The following is a 16851-nucleotide window of genomic DNA, read 5'->3' as shown; positions in this document are numbered from 1 at the left end:
TATGCATACCGTTAGAACTGTTATGAACTCTAGCTGTTGGAAATACACAAATAATACACAGAAGTATATAAATTGATATATTGGACTATAGAGTAGCTCCACTACTAATAATATAACACAGAAGTATATAAATTAATATATTTAACTATAGAGTAGCTGCTCTACAAATAATATAGCATAGAAGTATATAAATTAATATATTTAACTAAAGAGTAGCTGCTCTACAAATAATATAGCACAGAAGTGTATATATTAATATATTTAACTATATAGTAGCTGCTCTACAAATCATATAGCACAGAAGTATATAAATTAATATATTTAATTATAGAGTAGCTCCACTACTAATAATATAACACGGAAGTATATATATTAATATATTTAACTATATAGTAGCTGCTCTACAAATCATATAGCACAGAAGTATATAAATTAATATATTTAATTATAGAGTAGCTCCACTACTAATAATATAACACGGAAGTATATATATTAATATATTTAACTATAGAGTAGCTGCTCTACAAATAATATAGCACAGAAGTATATAAATTAATATATTTAATTATAGAGTAGCTCCACTACTAATAATATAGCACTGAAGTATATAAATTGATATATTTAACTATAGAGTAGCTGCTCTACAAATAATATAACACGGAAGTATATATATTAATATATTTAACTATAGAGTAGCTGCTCTACTAATAATATAGCACAGAAGTATATATATTAATATATTTGACTATAGAGTAGCTTCACTACTAATAATATAGCACAGAAGTATATAAATTAATATATTTGACTATAGAGTAGCTCCACTACTAATAATATAACACGGAAGTATATATATTAATATATTTAACTATAGAGTAGCTCCACTACTAATAATATAACACGGAAGTATATATATTAATATATTTAACTATAGAGTAGCTCCACTACTAATAATATAACACGGAAGTATATAAAATGATATATTCAACTATAGAGTAGCTGCTCTACAAATAATATAGCATAGAAGTATATAAAATGATATATTGAACTATAGAGTAGCTCAACTACTAATAGTATAACACAGAAGTAATATATTAATATATTTAACTATAGAGTAGCTGCTCTACAAATAATATAGCATAGAAGTATATAAATTGATATATTGAACTATAGAGTAGCTTCACTACTAATAATATAACACAGAAGTATATAACTTAATATATTTGACTATAGAGTAGCTGCTCTACAAATAATATAGCACAGAAGTATATAAATTAATATATTGAACTATATAGTAGCTGCTCTACAAATCATATAGCACAGAAGTTTATAAATTGATATATTTGACCCAACTATAAGTCCAGATCAAGTCGTGGTGGTGTTCATACATTTCAACCAACAAACATGCACACAAAATAGCAAAATACAGTTGGTATACCCTTTCTGCTATGTCGGGTGTGTAATATAAAGACAGGGGTTGACACAATGTAACTTGATAAAGGCTGTGCAATTAAATGGTTGTTTCCTATCGAGAGAGAGACATTGGACTGGTACCCAAAGTTTTGTGATCACGATCTTTCATTCGTTGACACAAATCTATTGCCTCTTACCTCCATGGCTACAACATGAAAATTGTACAGACATCTTAAAATTCTACCTCATATAGTATCTAAGCAAATTTTACAAAGTACAGAGTATCTGTCATTTAAAAAATCATCCTTATATAAACAGGATGTCTGTTTGTAGCTAAGGATCTCGCTAATAGCATGACCGACATGGTTTTCCTTTACAGTGAAGCTTCTTAAAGGTCCATGGAAGGTTTATAACAACTAAGAGGGGTTGGTACCATCATCACCCCTGGAAAAAAATTACCATCCAAATTTTTAAAACTTTTTTTTAGATAAGAAAATAAGAAAGTGGAGGGTCGACTTCTCCCAACCCCTTCTCTCAAGTGCCTATAGAGGCTTCTGAATGCGCAGTCACTTATATTCTTTTATTTAGCTGTTTTGTTGTCTAACTATCGTGACAACTCTTGCTAGTAACCCGTGGATATATTTTGACCTGTGTGCATTACAGACGTCCATGCAATATAGTTACACACTCGTTTCATTATAATCTAGAGACGTCCATGCATTATAGTTACACACTCGGTTCATTGTAATCTAGATCAAACGGGTTATTAACAAATGATAGGATTCTAAATTGGTCTGACGAAAGCAATTGAAGCATCTTTCAGTATATGGCTCCGATTTGGTTTCAATTCTGCTGGATTTAAACCGGTAATAAACCATACTGAAAAAAAATAGGGAAGTGTCTGTAAATTACACTAGTACCCAAAGTTTTATAACAAAGTTTTCTTATTCGGTGGCTCAAAAATTTTTGGTACTTTTCATAAATTTTAATTGATTGGTTTCAAACTAGCATTGTCCAAACTTTTCAACAAATAGTTTTAATCTACAGAACGGGTAATAAGTCATCTTTTGGAATGTGTATCACTTTATCGACCATTGTCTAATCCCTTAAGACATCGAGAGAGAAAAAAAACATGTATTGTATAAATTTCGTCCACGCCAAAGAAAAATAAATACCTGTTTTTGACTAATTTAGCTATAAAAAGCCACCACGACATTGTAAAAACACCAAGGTCCAAAAAAGTTGTTTTATCCGCCTGCTGGGTTTATGTGCCTATTTAAATATTCTTAGATCATTATTAATAGCGCAGATAATCTATAATTACAATTGTCCATCCGTCTGGCCGAAATTGAAAGAAATTGTTTAGGGAAAAGTATTTTCTTGCACGAAATTCAATTTACAAATAGCAGAAATTGATTTTGAAGAATATTTTTCGTAAGCCTATTTCTAATATTTTACGTTTAAACTGTCAAAAATTATGTCGTATTAATGACTGCATAACATGTAGTTATATATAACGTCATTGATACGTCAGTCACGAATCCTTTTATAAAAGCCATACAGTCGCCATAAACCCAGCAACAATTTTACATGTATAGCTTCGCTACTCATGAATGTTGGCATCCTTGTTATCATTTATATTCAATAGTTATATAACATCTTGTATTTGATATGAAATAATGAACAATTCCAGTAATGCTTAGAACCCGATTAACAACTGCTGGATTAGAACCCGTTCTCAGCCATAATGAAAATAATCTAAAGCATCGTATTATAGAAAATCATAAATTTTAAACCAATTTGTTAGCTCGGACCTTCGGCCTCTGGTCTGATTTTTATTTTCAATATTATCCTTTTAATATAAAGCTCAGCTCCAACAAAAAATTTCTTGTCGCTTTCACACAAACTGCCTGTTGTGCACTGATAACCCCCCCCCCCTCTGTATTTTTAAAATAAATAAGTGGAGGGATGGTAGTGGTTTTCAGAACCTAGTAAAAGTGTCTGACTCTGATTATGATGTAAAAAAAATTATCCAATTGAGAGGCCACTATAAATTTTATCATTGGCCAATTACAGTGTATACTGGCCTCTCATTGGCTAATTTTTATTTACGTCATAATCAGAGTCAGACACTTTTACTAGGTTCTGATTTTCCTATGCCTATCCAGTGTTGGCCCTAACCCTGTGGTGTTAATAATCTAACCTGCCCTGAAAAAAATATCTGCAAACTGCCAAAGTTAGTAGTTTTAAAATTCGTGTAATATGGTCCATTACCCCATCCCTGTATCCCGTGATTTCTTTAATCTTTTTTAACATTGTTAATATGCAAAGAAGATAGGCTACAATCAACAACACAGTGGTTTCAGATGGGACAAAATTAACTTGGATTGGTAAGATTGAACTTTACTTTAAAGGATAATACCCAAGGATCTTCGATCAGAGATAATTAACGATATATTGATAAATGTTAGATATAACAACTTTATCCCTTCTGTAGATTAAAATTTTAGTTTAAAAGGATTGAAGCAACTAATAACTATTCCATTAATGTACCCAATTTTGAGCAAATAAATAATATAACATGGTTTGGGTACTATTGCAATTTACAGTCAAATGTCCTCTACCTCCCATTAAATACCCCTACCAACCCCTTTTTCACCTCTACCTCTACAATGTACTAATTAAAAGCTTCCATTTAAAGCTCAAACAAACCAGTCCATCAATTGAAAAAACACACTAAGAAACGTCAAATTTTGACCATCTCTTGCTTATTGTGCTTAAAAGATGGTGTTTTCTAAAATCAGCAGAAGAACCTGTTACATATTTATATCATTATTTAGTGTGTCTTTCGTTCTATTTGTCTGCATGATAAAACTTAGAATCCAGCTAACCACTAGAACGATTAGGTCCTTATTTTCTCCTTTAAACTACACCCCGCCATAAAAGCTTGGGCGTTTAACTAAAATATATTTAACTTAACTATATTTTAAATATGGTTACCCTAAAATTCTTGATCTGAAAACTGTGTAAGTTTGATTGAACAACATTTGGGTCTGGGGTCACGATTTCGGGTCAGGTTAAGAAATCTATAAAGACAAGACAAGAGCATGGTTTATCATAATTGGGAGGAGTACAGAATACACATAAAAAAGTAGAAGTAACTTTCATCCTAAAGATGCCCTAACTCATGTTTTTCCCCAATGGAATTATTATTGCTTGGATCTTACACCAGATTATAATGTACTCTTATAAAGGGAAACATAGAGCTAGCTAAAATAACGATTCCCCCACCCACCCCGTTTACCCCATCCCCTCCTACTGGATGAACGAACTGACTAACAAATGATTTCAATGTTAGCAAGCTAAATTGATGACAAATTTTCCCCTGTCAATATATCCACGTATATCATATTTCCACTTTTTATCAATCATTTAAAAAATATCAATAGAATTTATTACCAGAAAGAGAGGGGACAATGGGCTTTTTATTACACTAGTCCCCAAAGTTTTATAATAACGTTTTCTTATTCGTTGACTTGACAACTCTGGGGACTTTAGTAAAATTTGATTGGTTGATTTATTAAGTTGAGCGTTCAAACGTTTTAACCACCAATTTTAATGTACAGAAGGGGTTATTTTGTGCATTATTATTTGGGTTAACATCAATTTATCGGCCATTGCCTTATCCCTTCATATCCCTGATTTATTACTCCTCCCTAAATTTTAATTTATGGAAGTTCTTATTTAGTCATGACAGAAACATTAACACATCAATCTAGGATGTACAATTTTACATATATTCATGGATAGGTCAATGTAAGTTGATTTTTCCTTTTTTCATCATTGATCTACACCCCCTCTTTCCCCACCAATTGTTCTATTTTATTGGATAACGTTTTGGAAAGTGATTTTTTAGATGAGGAAAATTTAAAAAAATAAAATTCACTCCAATGCAATGGATATCGAATATACGTGGATATATTGACAGGGAACAATTTGTCGCCTATATAGCTTGCTAATATTGACTTTATTAATTGGTCAGTTCATTCATCCAATATGGGGATGGGGTGGATTGCGTGTACTGTTATTCTAGCCGGCTGCGAACATTACTTTATCACGGAACATAAAAATCTGGTGCAACATCTAAGTACTAATATACCCATCAATCAATCTCCATTGATATACTTTAGCAATTTAATACTCCACACAATAAGAGATTGGATATTTCTTTGCTTCGATACTTGGATATTTCTTTGCTTCGATACTTGGATATTCATGTTCTCATCCTTGTTTAAGAGTCATTGACCAATTATTTAATAAAGCTTATGGCGCGTGTAATAGAAATCGTATTTTTTTGTCTGTAGAATTTCTACATTTCATATAACATGCATGGTCGCATGGCTCGATTGTAATAATCAAAGGAAAACATTTATGAAAAAACTTTAATAGTTTTACGATGCCGTTCTTGTCTGCCGTTTGTCTCTATTTTTGCCTTTCTCTTTCATAATTTTTTCTTAACGTCATCAAATATTCATCTCAAAGTTTAATAATTTTTTTCTTTCCTTGCTTTAATCAGACAATACAATCAGACTTACAGCAAACATCCTAAAGTAGCTGCGCTACTAAAAAGTTTGTTTCTCTATATCCTATAACTTCCATAACTGCAGATTAAGTAATTTTATCCTATTAGACTGTCCCAATCTTAAAACAAAAATTCATCCAAAATTTTCAAAATCACTTAACTTTACATTGGGTTAAAACTCAACATTTTTTGTAACATTTATTTTTTAAAAGCAAAGCTTTTCTATAATTAAGTTCCGTATGTCCGTCCTTATGTAATTGTTATCTCATGTCGTTGATTTTAGCATGTTAATATTGTTATATCTACTTCAAACTTCCCTGTAACAGGTACTTATTAGCCATTTAAATAATGGACATTGCAAAAAAAAGACTACCCCCCTCCCATCTTTTTTTCGATTTATTTTAAATAATAATAGAGGGGGTGGGGTTAAGTGCTCGTTGGGCACTTTGAGGGGAGGTGCGATATATTTTGCTCGTGATGAGACACTAAATAATGGGCATAGAAGAAAAATACACTCCCCCCCCCCTCCCAGTATTCTTTGTTTTACAAAAATAATGGATGGTGGGGGGGGGGGGGGGTTAGTGCTCCACAGGCACTTTGAGGGGAGGTACCACATATTTTGCTCGTGATGGGACACTGTGAAATATGTGCATTACTTTTGCAAGTGAACATTTAGTTTTGTGAAAACATTTCCGCTAAAAATTATATTAGCTGAAGAATTCAATTGTCAGTTTGTTAGAACACTGCTGGGTTAGTTTATTTAAGGAGCCACAACACGTCATACTAGAGACTATAAAATGGTACCTACAGCTGCTTAGTCAGGCGAGTGACTTTAAAAGTAATAGTGGGGTGAATACTTTGGTCCATTAACAAGCAAACTAACTACCATGCAAAGTGAGGACTTCAAGACAAAGGTCGTGCAATAAGTGGATCGGTTGTCTGTTACTTTACCTAATATTAAAAAATATGGACAGACAGACATCCTTTATTTATCAATAAGCTGCGATTCTACTGCGATAATGACTGTTCAAATTTGAGGAAAGTTTAATGAAAAAATGTTTAATTTGACAAAATTTGTTACGGAAGTTCCAAAGTAAAAATATAGCTGCGCTACTTAGATTTGTGTGGGTTTGTTTAGACACTGCTTTATATGCATTTGTAAAGTCAAATACATAATGATAGGTCGGCTAGAAAAGGGTTAGTTTAAGTTAGCAAGGTCTAATACTTAAATTCCTTAATCTTAGGTAAAAAAGAAGTTTTGTAAATCATAAATTACAAACAGAAAAATATATGTATGTATATAACAGTCGGGAAATGTTTTATGCTTTGCTACAAATTTAGACAATATTCTTTTTTTTTAAATTTCCTACATTTTTTAAGGATTGAACTGAGCCCAATTTTGCATGAATGAGCTCAATTTTTGTGCACTTTCATTCAATACCATCTTACTCAGGGTTATAAAGGAATAAGACAATAAATAATGAATTGATATACATCCAAAATTTGCCCTGTAGAATAAAATTATTGGTTTAAAAGTTTGAACACTACTAGTATGTAACCAACATGTAAGTACAAAGGACCAACGAAAAAGGTATTATGATTATAAAACTTTGGTTACGATTGTAATTTACAGTCCAATGTCCCCTTCCTCCCTGATCATACTAAAGATTAAGTCATTTTACCCAATTTTCTCTGGACCTTATTTTTGGATTATACAAACGGCTTTGCAACTAGCTTCTAGTGGTTATAGTTTGGTTCTAGATTTTGTTAAAGTTTAAAAATAAAATAAAACTTTTTTTGTGTAGTATTTTTGTTTCATGTCAGCCACAAAAAAAAACAGGTATCTTAAGGGATAACATAGGAAGGTATATTCAAGTACAACCCTAATTATGAAAACCAAAATTACCCGTTTTGTATATTAAAATAATTGGTGGAAAAGTTTGGAAACTAAAGAATTGAACCAACCAATCAAGATTTATTAAGAGTACCCAAATTTATATATTTAGTTAACCAATGAAAGATAGTGTTTTTCTCGTATTCATTCGAATCCGGCGGATAGGAACCGATTCTCATCCATACGAAAAAAAACTATGTCTAGCATCGTATTATATCCAGCTTTCTACGAATATAAAAATGTACAATCATAATATTCAAACCAGTTTTTATAGCCGCTGCCTCCGGCACCTAGGGGCTAAAAAAACTGGTTTTAATCTTATAATTGTACATTCGATATCCGCGGAAAGCTGTTTATAATACGATGCGAGAAATAACTAATAAAATTTGGGTACAAGTATAAATAATTTTAAAACTAATGTCCCCTCCCTCCCTACTGAAAAAAAACAATAAGATAATGAAGAACCTTATCTGAAAAGCGCATGTTTTGTACCAAGGTATTATTCCTATTATAACTATTCAAGTCGCGCATCTGACATTGTAGCAGCAGGATTAATTTTTAACGTCTTTAGTTATGACGCAATGTTGAAGCGAGATGCAAACTCATCAAACCCCTGATCCAACGGTATGCGGATGCGCAACCCCCTACTTTTAAAAACAAATAAGAAAACAGGGGTTTATTTAAATTCCTGAGCACGCTTCTTGAATTAAATATTCATCATATTAACTTCTAAATTCAATAAATTATTTGTACAAATATTTCATTGTGTAAAGGTATGGTATGTGTAATTCTTGTATAAATCAATTATCATAACTATATAATTTATAATTTTCAGAAATATAGGAATAAGTTATTGTACATTTATTCTAGATTTATACTTTTAAGAGATTTTGGGGGGGAAATAGTGAGATGCATAGCCAAATCCAATATAAAACTCCCCTGAAAATACGTCAAACTATTTTTAAACGTTACTAGTGGCATCACCTCAACAGGGAGGTGTAATTATCGACACCTATCCAACCATATTTTTTTTTAAATGTAAGAGAAATTTCCTTTCTCTGGGGAGTTGACCTACCTTTGTCGCAAATCCTAAAAAAACACCTCATGACTTATTGCCTGTATAGGAGAACCATAATGGGCAAGCAGTTTGCGAGGTCTTATATCACAAGATATCCATATTTATTTAGTTATTATCAAAAAACATATGTCCAAAGCTTTCTCCTAAAGGAGAACCATATCAGAATAGCAGTTTCGAGAGTTTTTAATACAGACATTCTATCTGTTTTATATTTGAATTCCCTTTTCTTTTATTCCTGCCAAATAAGCCTCTAGTAAAATAGCCAAGGGTCAAAGGTTTGTAATATCTTTCAGAATTCAATACAAGAAGTCAATTTCTTTTTCTTCCCTTTATCAGTGTGGCACTTGAGGGGACTACTATTATCAGGAGAGGTTAATACATCACTTTTTTGTTGCAAATCTTTCTTTAATTTAAAATTTAAATTTGCCTCTAACACTAAGTAAAACTTTTTGGTCAGCCTATAAAATCTTTTAAAGGATTCCAGTATGACCTTATCTATAACACTTATGAGGATACTGAATGAAAAGCAGTGCTAAGCAGCTAGAGCCGAAGTCTGCTGTGCATTATACTAAGCAACACATTTAAGCCTCCACCATCCTCTTTTTTTTCATTATCCTTAAATATAAAGTAGTAAGAGTTTTTTATGGCTGAACTTTAAGATCTCAGAAATTACTGGTCTAAATTGGTTGTAGTTTTCAGTGGAGCTTTATATATGTCTTAGTATGGTTTAAGGTTATTCTCCCGACCTCATCCCCTCCATCCAAAGAGGCTAGGGACAAGGCAACTAGTTATTCTATAATATAAATTAGCCAAGTTTTGTTTTGTCTGAAGCTTAAGATCTCAATAATTACTGAACCGACTGGGTTCTCTGTTTACGTTAAGCTTCAAATAAGATCTTATGAGGATTAAGTTTATTTATTTACAGATTAAAGTTTTGGGATGGTTTTCGGCTACAATTAGACCCTTTTTGTCACTACAAATACAGAGCTCCTAGATGCTAGGGACATATCCGCTAGTTATTTTTATAATCCACTAAGCGATTTTAAGAAAGTTAACCGAAAGTAGCTTTGTTACACAATTGTAACTTTAAAGTCCCCACTGTCTTATATTATCTCCTGGTGTGATATGATTGATAAATTCTTCTTCGGATCCTTACAAGAGAGTTACTGTAATGGATATAAAATGTGTGGATATATTGACAGGGGAAAATTTTATGTCAATTTAGGTTGTTAATAAGGACCTCATTTATTGGTCAGATCGTTCAACCATTAGACGGGGAGGGGATTAGGTATAGGAGGTGGATGAAGTGTATCGTTATTCTAGCCTGCTGCGAGTATCACTTCAATTGAGTAAAAACCTGGTGCAACGTCCAAGTAATATTAAATCGAAAGTTACAGTCCTATAGCTGCTGGAGAGAGGTCATGCAATCCAGCTAAATATTACTAAAGATACACAAATAAAGTTAAAATTTAAAACTATGTCAGCACCACTAATTGTAATCTACAGGATAGGTAATTTTGCGTATTAACATTGGGGATGTACATCTATTAGATGGCCATTGTCTTATCCCTTTAGATCCCTGACATTTACTGATTTAATTGAACGAGATGAACGATTTGAATTACAGATATAGAGTAGCGTTGCTACTTATCTACACTAAAATTGATAGGTAGATAAATAGAACGTGCCTAAATTAATAAGAAAATAATAATAATTTGACTTAAAATGTTGAAACGTCTGGACACCCTAGAAATGGTGTTCCCTCGGGCTATTGCCATGGTATGGCGCATGCTTAACCCCATCAGAGACCCCTGCAGGGCCACGGTTAGGTAGTTTTATAAACAAATATAACAGGACAGACAAAGATTTTAGTTTGAGAAAAATTAAACTTTGGGAGGGAAGGGACATTGGCAGGGATATAAAGGGATAAGACAATGGCTTATGATTTATGTACATCCCTAATGATGATACACAAAATTACCCCTTCTGTAGATTACAATTAGTAGTTGAAACGCTTGGACCAACCAATTAAAATACAATTAAAGTTCCCAAGGTTGTTAAACCAACGAATTAGAAAACGTTATTATAAGACTTTGGGGACTAGTGTAATAAACAGCCCAATGTTCCCTCCCTCCCTGAGACATATAAGTTTGTAAATTACACAGGTAATCAAAGTATTATAACAAAGTTATCTTATTCGTTGGCTTAAAAAACTTGAGTACTTTTATTGAATTTTGATTTGTTGTTACCAACTAGTAATGTCCAAACTTTTCAACCATTATTTATAATCTACAGAAGATGCCCTAATATCAACGCCAAAAACTACTCAAAAGTTTATAACAACTATTTTATTGTTGGTTTAAAAACTTTAGGTACTTTTATTGAATTTTGTGTCCTGACTCTTTTACAAAAGGGGTATTTTTATTTCCATTATGGGGTATTTATATGTTATATCAATTTATGGTCCAATGTTTTAAGATCTAAAAGTATGTTTAGGTCACCTAATTTTCAGAAAAGCTTAAAATTAGTCCTTATCAGGTTTAAAGGTTTTTTTGGTAGGGGGGCCGGGGGGGAGGTCATTAGCTTAGTATTTACTAGTATTTAAGCTACTGCAGCACTACTTAAGAAAAATAAATGTCCTTGTCTTTATAACTGCTCTTTACAAATCCCAGTCGCTGTTTGAACCCATCTTCTGATTAATTAAAGGATAAATTGAATAAGAACCATAAATTTACTTTTTGTTTCGCTCCCTCAATTCGCATAACTTGTGGGATACAAGCTCATATATATCAGATGTATAATTAATGCTCCATGCGATTGAGCTTCTAAATTTCAGAATTTATGATTTTTTAACCCTATTGTTTACTTTATTATTTTAGAAGGGGGTAAAATGGAAAATTAAGGTTGAATATTGTTTGCAGGTTATTTTTTAACATTTCTTTGGAGACTTTGCTTGCCTGATGTACTATAATTGGCGGTTTCCTTCAGAGGGCCCAGTCCAGCACAGAAAATATCCCCCCTTCCATCTTATATTGAAATGAATTAAAACAAGGTAAGGCGGGGTAGTTTTTCCCGTGTTTATGGTTATTTAATTTAAATCAGGTTTGGTTAGGTTAAATTGGGTAAGAATCCCCAGAAGAGATATGTCATAAAGAAAAAACTCCCCCCTCACTGCTTCTGTTTTTGCTTACACTTAAAAGGGAAGCATTTTTAATTTGACAACCTTTACCCATATCCTTGAAAAGAAATGATCCCATCTAGCTTCCTCTATTGAAAATCAAACCATACATACCATGTTTTATTTGATAACAGTTGGGAACATTAAATTGCTTACAGATTATTAAAAAGATTTTTTTAGTTAGACTTAGGTACTTTTCATAAATTTGTTTAGTAAAACGCATGACAATAGTATTTAGGTAACTCATTACCATTCTTTGTAGAATCAGTAAGTATCTCCATCATTAGGTTTTTAAGTTAAAAGGTAATGTAGACTTTGTACCACCAACTTGTTTATTGCTTTACACCGGGTTAGGTTTGGTTAGGTTATATTGGGTACTGAGTAGCCTTGCAGAGTTTGACACCGCATGTATAGGATTATGCTAAGAAAAAGCTAACCCTTTCTCCCTTCTTTTTAATTTAATTCAATAATAGGAGGAAGTGTGGCCGGGCTTGATAGGTACTTTGAAGGGAAATCACCAAACTTTTTATTCTAACAACAAAGCCTTTGAAATCGATCAAATAAAAATACGGCTGCTGAGCCCCAGTTAAAGCCTATCTCACAAATAGGCATAATATTAGTGTAATTAAAAACATCTAAACCCATAAGAAAAGGTCAAATAGCCTTTAGCCAAGCCACATTTATTTAACAGTAAGATTTTATCATTTAGCTTTTTAGTAGCGTAACTACTTTAAAGTTTGATTTATCTATATGTTACAACTCCAAAAAGTTGTTTTAAAAAAAAGTTAAAATCAGCCAGTTTTATATGGACCTAGAGACTTTGTGATAACAATTATAGAGTTACTACGCTTCCCAAATCGGTCTCAAAATTTATAGGAATCATCATGTAAAGTTTGAAATCGATAAGACCATTGTTTATTTGTTTTATTTAAAGAGCTACCCCAGTTACGGACGGATGGCCGGACCCTAAATATAGGAAAGCTTAGATATAAAAAAAACTATTAAAGCTCTTTTTATTTTTAATGTTGTTAGTCTGTTTTTGTTGCGCTAAGTAATTAGTTTGTATGCGCGCCTATCCTCTGAGGTTAAAAATTCAATAAAAAGCTAAAAGATTCCCGAAAACCATTCAAGGGGTTATCTACTTCAGATAATAGCTTAAAACCATCCCAAGGACTTATTCTGAAAATAAATTCAAGTCTAAGATCATTATTACAAGAGCTATGTGAAGCTTACCTAAAAATGAGAACTGATTCAATTCAGTAGTTATTGAATCTTAGGATACAGACAAAAAAACCTTAAACTTAAAATAATAGGATAAATAAAATGAGTAATCAATTAATCTGCACCATTATTTCTCATAAATTTTACAATCTACTAAGGACAGAATTTAACTTACAAGAACGGAGAATTATCGTCTATTTGCCTATTACTGTTTCTATAATTAACAGGGATCTAAAGGGATGAGACAATTGCTGATCAAATAAACTAAATTCCTATTTCCTAAACTTACTCCTTCTGTAGATTAAAATTATTGGTAATGAGTATGAAATCAACAAATCACATTTAATTACAAAGTACATAAAGTTTTAGGGCCTACAAATATGATAACGTGATAATAAAACTTTGGGTACCAGTGTAATGTACGGTCCAATGTCCCCTCCCTCCCTGCTGGTTAGTGTGTAAACGTGTTTATTCAAGCAATTGCAAGAGGCGTTGCCCAAAAGAACTAAACATTTTACAGGGTTTTCCTTCTCCCTAGAAAATAAAAACAATATCCTATTATATAAAGTAGCAAGGTTTTTTTGTCTGATGCTTTAAATCTCAATATTTGAGAACCGATTGGATTCTCTTTATCAGGAAACCTTCACATAGGTCCTGTGATGATTTTAGGTTACTTAATTTCTAGATTAAATGCTTGGGATGGTTTTAAGCTATTTTTCTAGCACCTCTATCTGACTATTTTAAGTAAAGTCGACCCTCCACTTTAAATTTTAGTTCTAAAAAGGTCTTTAGTAAATTACAGCGGACAGTATTTTTCTCCAGAGGTGTAGAGGTACACTCCACCAAAATTGTTATAAACCTTTCTTAGACCTATAAGGAGCTTCGCTGTAAAAGATAGCCAAATCAGTCCAGCAGTTAGCAAGATCATATGATACAGACAGATATGTAGCTTCCCTGGAAAGGTTAAAAACTATTTTGGGAGAGTACTACAACCCTCTGAAGATAAATCGCCCCTATAAAATATGACACCCCCTCCAAATTATAAAAAAATTTAAATGCGGGAGTAGGTAGATTTATTCTCCTCCTACATTTAGTGCTCCTAGAGGCCTCTGAAGAGAAATCGCCCCTATAAAAAATTACATCCCTCTAAATTTAAAAAAAAATTTAATGCGGGAGGGAGTAGATTTCTCTCCTCCTACATCAAGTGCTGCTAGCGGCCTCTAGGAGCGTATCCACTAGTAGAAATATAAGGAATGCTTACCCCTGAATAGGTTATTTGTTAGTCATTAGACTTTGGACACGACTTCAACTAAGATTAAAGGGATATTCATTCATTTGAACTTATAAACATTTATTTTTTTCAATGTGCAATTAAATGTTGTTAGAAAGTGCCAGACAACAAACTTTTTGATTGTACAACATTAATCTTGTAGTCCTCAATCCTCAAGATGATTTGCGCCAATGTTATTTATTGTTAGGTGAGTTAAAGAACCTGAAGAGGGGCATTGGAGAATAAATAACACTGGTAACTAAAGTTTTATAACAAAGCAATGTTATCTTATTAGTGACCTAAAAACTTTCATTGAATTTGCATTGTTTGTTTCCAAACAAGCAATAATAACAATCTACAGAAAGGGTAAATTTGTTTATCATAATTGGTTATGAACATTAGTTTATACTCCATTGACTTTTCATTTAAGATTCTTGAGTAAAATCTGTACGTCATAGCTTTGATACCACCCTCAAAAAAAATTGAAAGAAGTCTTCCTGAAACCTATAAAAAGCTTTTCTTTAAAGAAGAACTATGTTGACGAGATCTTTTAAGACAAACATATACATATATTATATATATTGTACCTATTATAAGGATTTAAATAAACAGATATCACAGAATGTCCTTTTAAAAGGGGAAGGATAATGGAAGGAGAGGGTTAAAAATAATTATAAAAAGAAGGACCATAAAATGAGTTGGTAAATATTTTTTTTTGCATATTTAACACAAAAGAAACAATTAGATAGAATGAAAATATGTTGCAGTATTAAATGTCCATATACATAAAATCTTAATTTTAATACAAAAAATATTGACTCTACTCACAGAGAGACACAAGCAATCTTGTTACTTTTTTCGCATATTTTTCAAATAGCTTAGCCACGGATTGTTAAAAATAGAGCTAGATGTTACAATTTAAACCCTGAACCACTTTATTATGCAATTTACATTTTCCTGGATATTTTGTCTATGGTAGTCCATAAGTGTTTTACTTTTCTATTTGTTAATGCAACACGTATGATAAAAGAAAAAGATTCTGTTTAGAGTAAAATGCTTATGCATCAATCAAAAAATATATTTTTGATTTTTTACCTATCCACTTCATTATGCTGTACACTTATGGACTACCATAGACAAAATATCCAGGAAAATGTAAATTGCATAATGAAGTGGTTCAGGGTTTGTGTTCCTGAAAGGGGCAGCCAAAAACGGCTGTAAAGTAATGCATAAATACATGGATTACAACATCCATAAAAGAGAAACTCAAATTCAGAAAGTAGAACATGTGAATATCAAAACTAGAAGTTTCAGAAACTTAATATCAATATACAAGTTTAAACAAACGATTAAGACACTGCATGATAGACTCGAAATAAAGTATTACCAAACTTTACCAATAAACTGTAAACAAATATGATAAATATACAAGCAAAATAACAAGTTAATGTTGAATTTCAATTCCTTCTCGTCCCTTCTTAAGCATAAAATGAATTTGAAAATTTTGAAAATAGATTTTAATTTCCTTATAAGGATGTTGTTTTTATATGTCGTCTTTATGACAGGTAAATATTTTATAAATATATTTCTTAAATTATATATAAAAGAAAATATTATACAATAATATCAAATTAAATTAAAAGTATTTCAACTTGTTTTATTTTTTTTGGTACTAAACTCATCCCTGACTTGAATGAGAGAAAAAATTTGTTTTGAATCAGATTGCAGAAAGAACATAATAATAAAATACACAATAGTCTCTTTGTGAGTTTAAATTTATAACATTATTTTTTGTTAATGAATTAATGAAAATTATGTGTGCAAAAAGTTGCCAATATCTCGTTAGAAGGGACTTAATGGATTTGAATTCTTACTGCTTATGAGTTAGTGGACTATAAACTATTAGAAAAGTGTCACTTTAAGGTGAAATTTTGAGGGTCAACTTTTTTTCTTTTAAAATTCGCAGTGAAGAGTTGCTATTTATAGTTACGAAATCGTACCTACATGTTACAGAAATTATCCTGCAAAGTTTTAAAACGATGGGACAATTCTAACATGCCTAATTTAAAAATAAGGGGATGGGCAGATGTACCAATTATAACCCATTATATTGAACCCAATTATAGAAAAGGTTCGCTTAAAAAAATTAACATATAATAACATAAAAAATCTGTTTTACCCTCTAAAAATATCTATTTTTAACACTAAGAGTTAAAGT

General features: G+C 31.8%; 1 protein-coding gene across 10 annotated transcripts in view; it reads left to right on the top strand.

The window, feature by feature from the left end:
• GCS2alpha (glucosidase 2 subunit alpha) overlaps positions 1-16851 on the top strand; it is a 220187-nt gene that overhangs the window by 21344 nt on the left and 181992 nt on the right. The window lies entirely within an intron of this gene.

Source organism: Acartia tonsa, chromosome 12, assembly GCF_053477335.1.
Source record: "Acartia tonsa isolate MP-2025a chromosome 12, ASM5347733v1, whole genome shotgun sequence".
Taxonomy (NCBI): domain Eukaryota; kingdom Metazoa; phylum Arthropoda; class Copepoda; order Calanoida; family Acartiidae; genus Acartia; species Acartia tonsa.
Note: the sequence above shows the minus strand (reverse complement) of the source record. Positions and strands in the feature narration are given on the sequence as shown.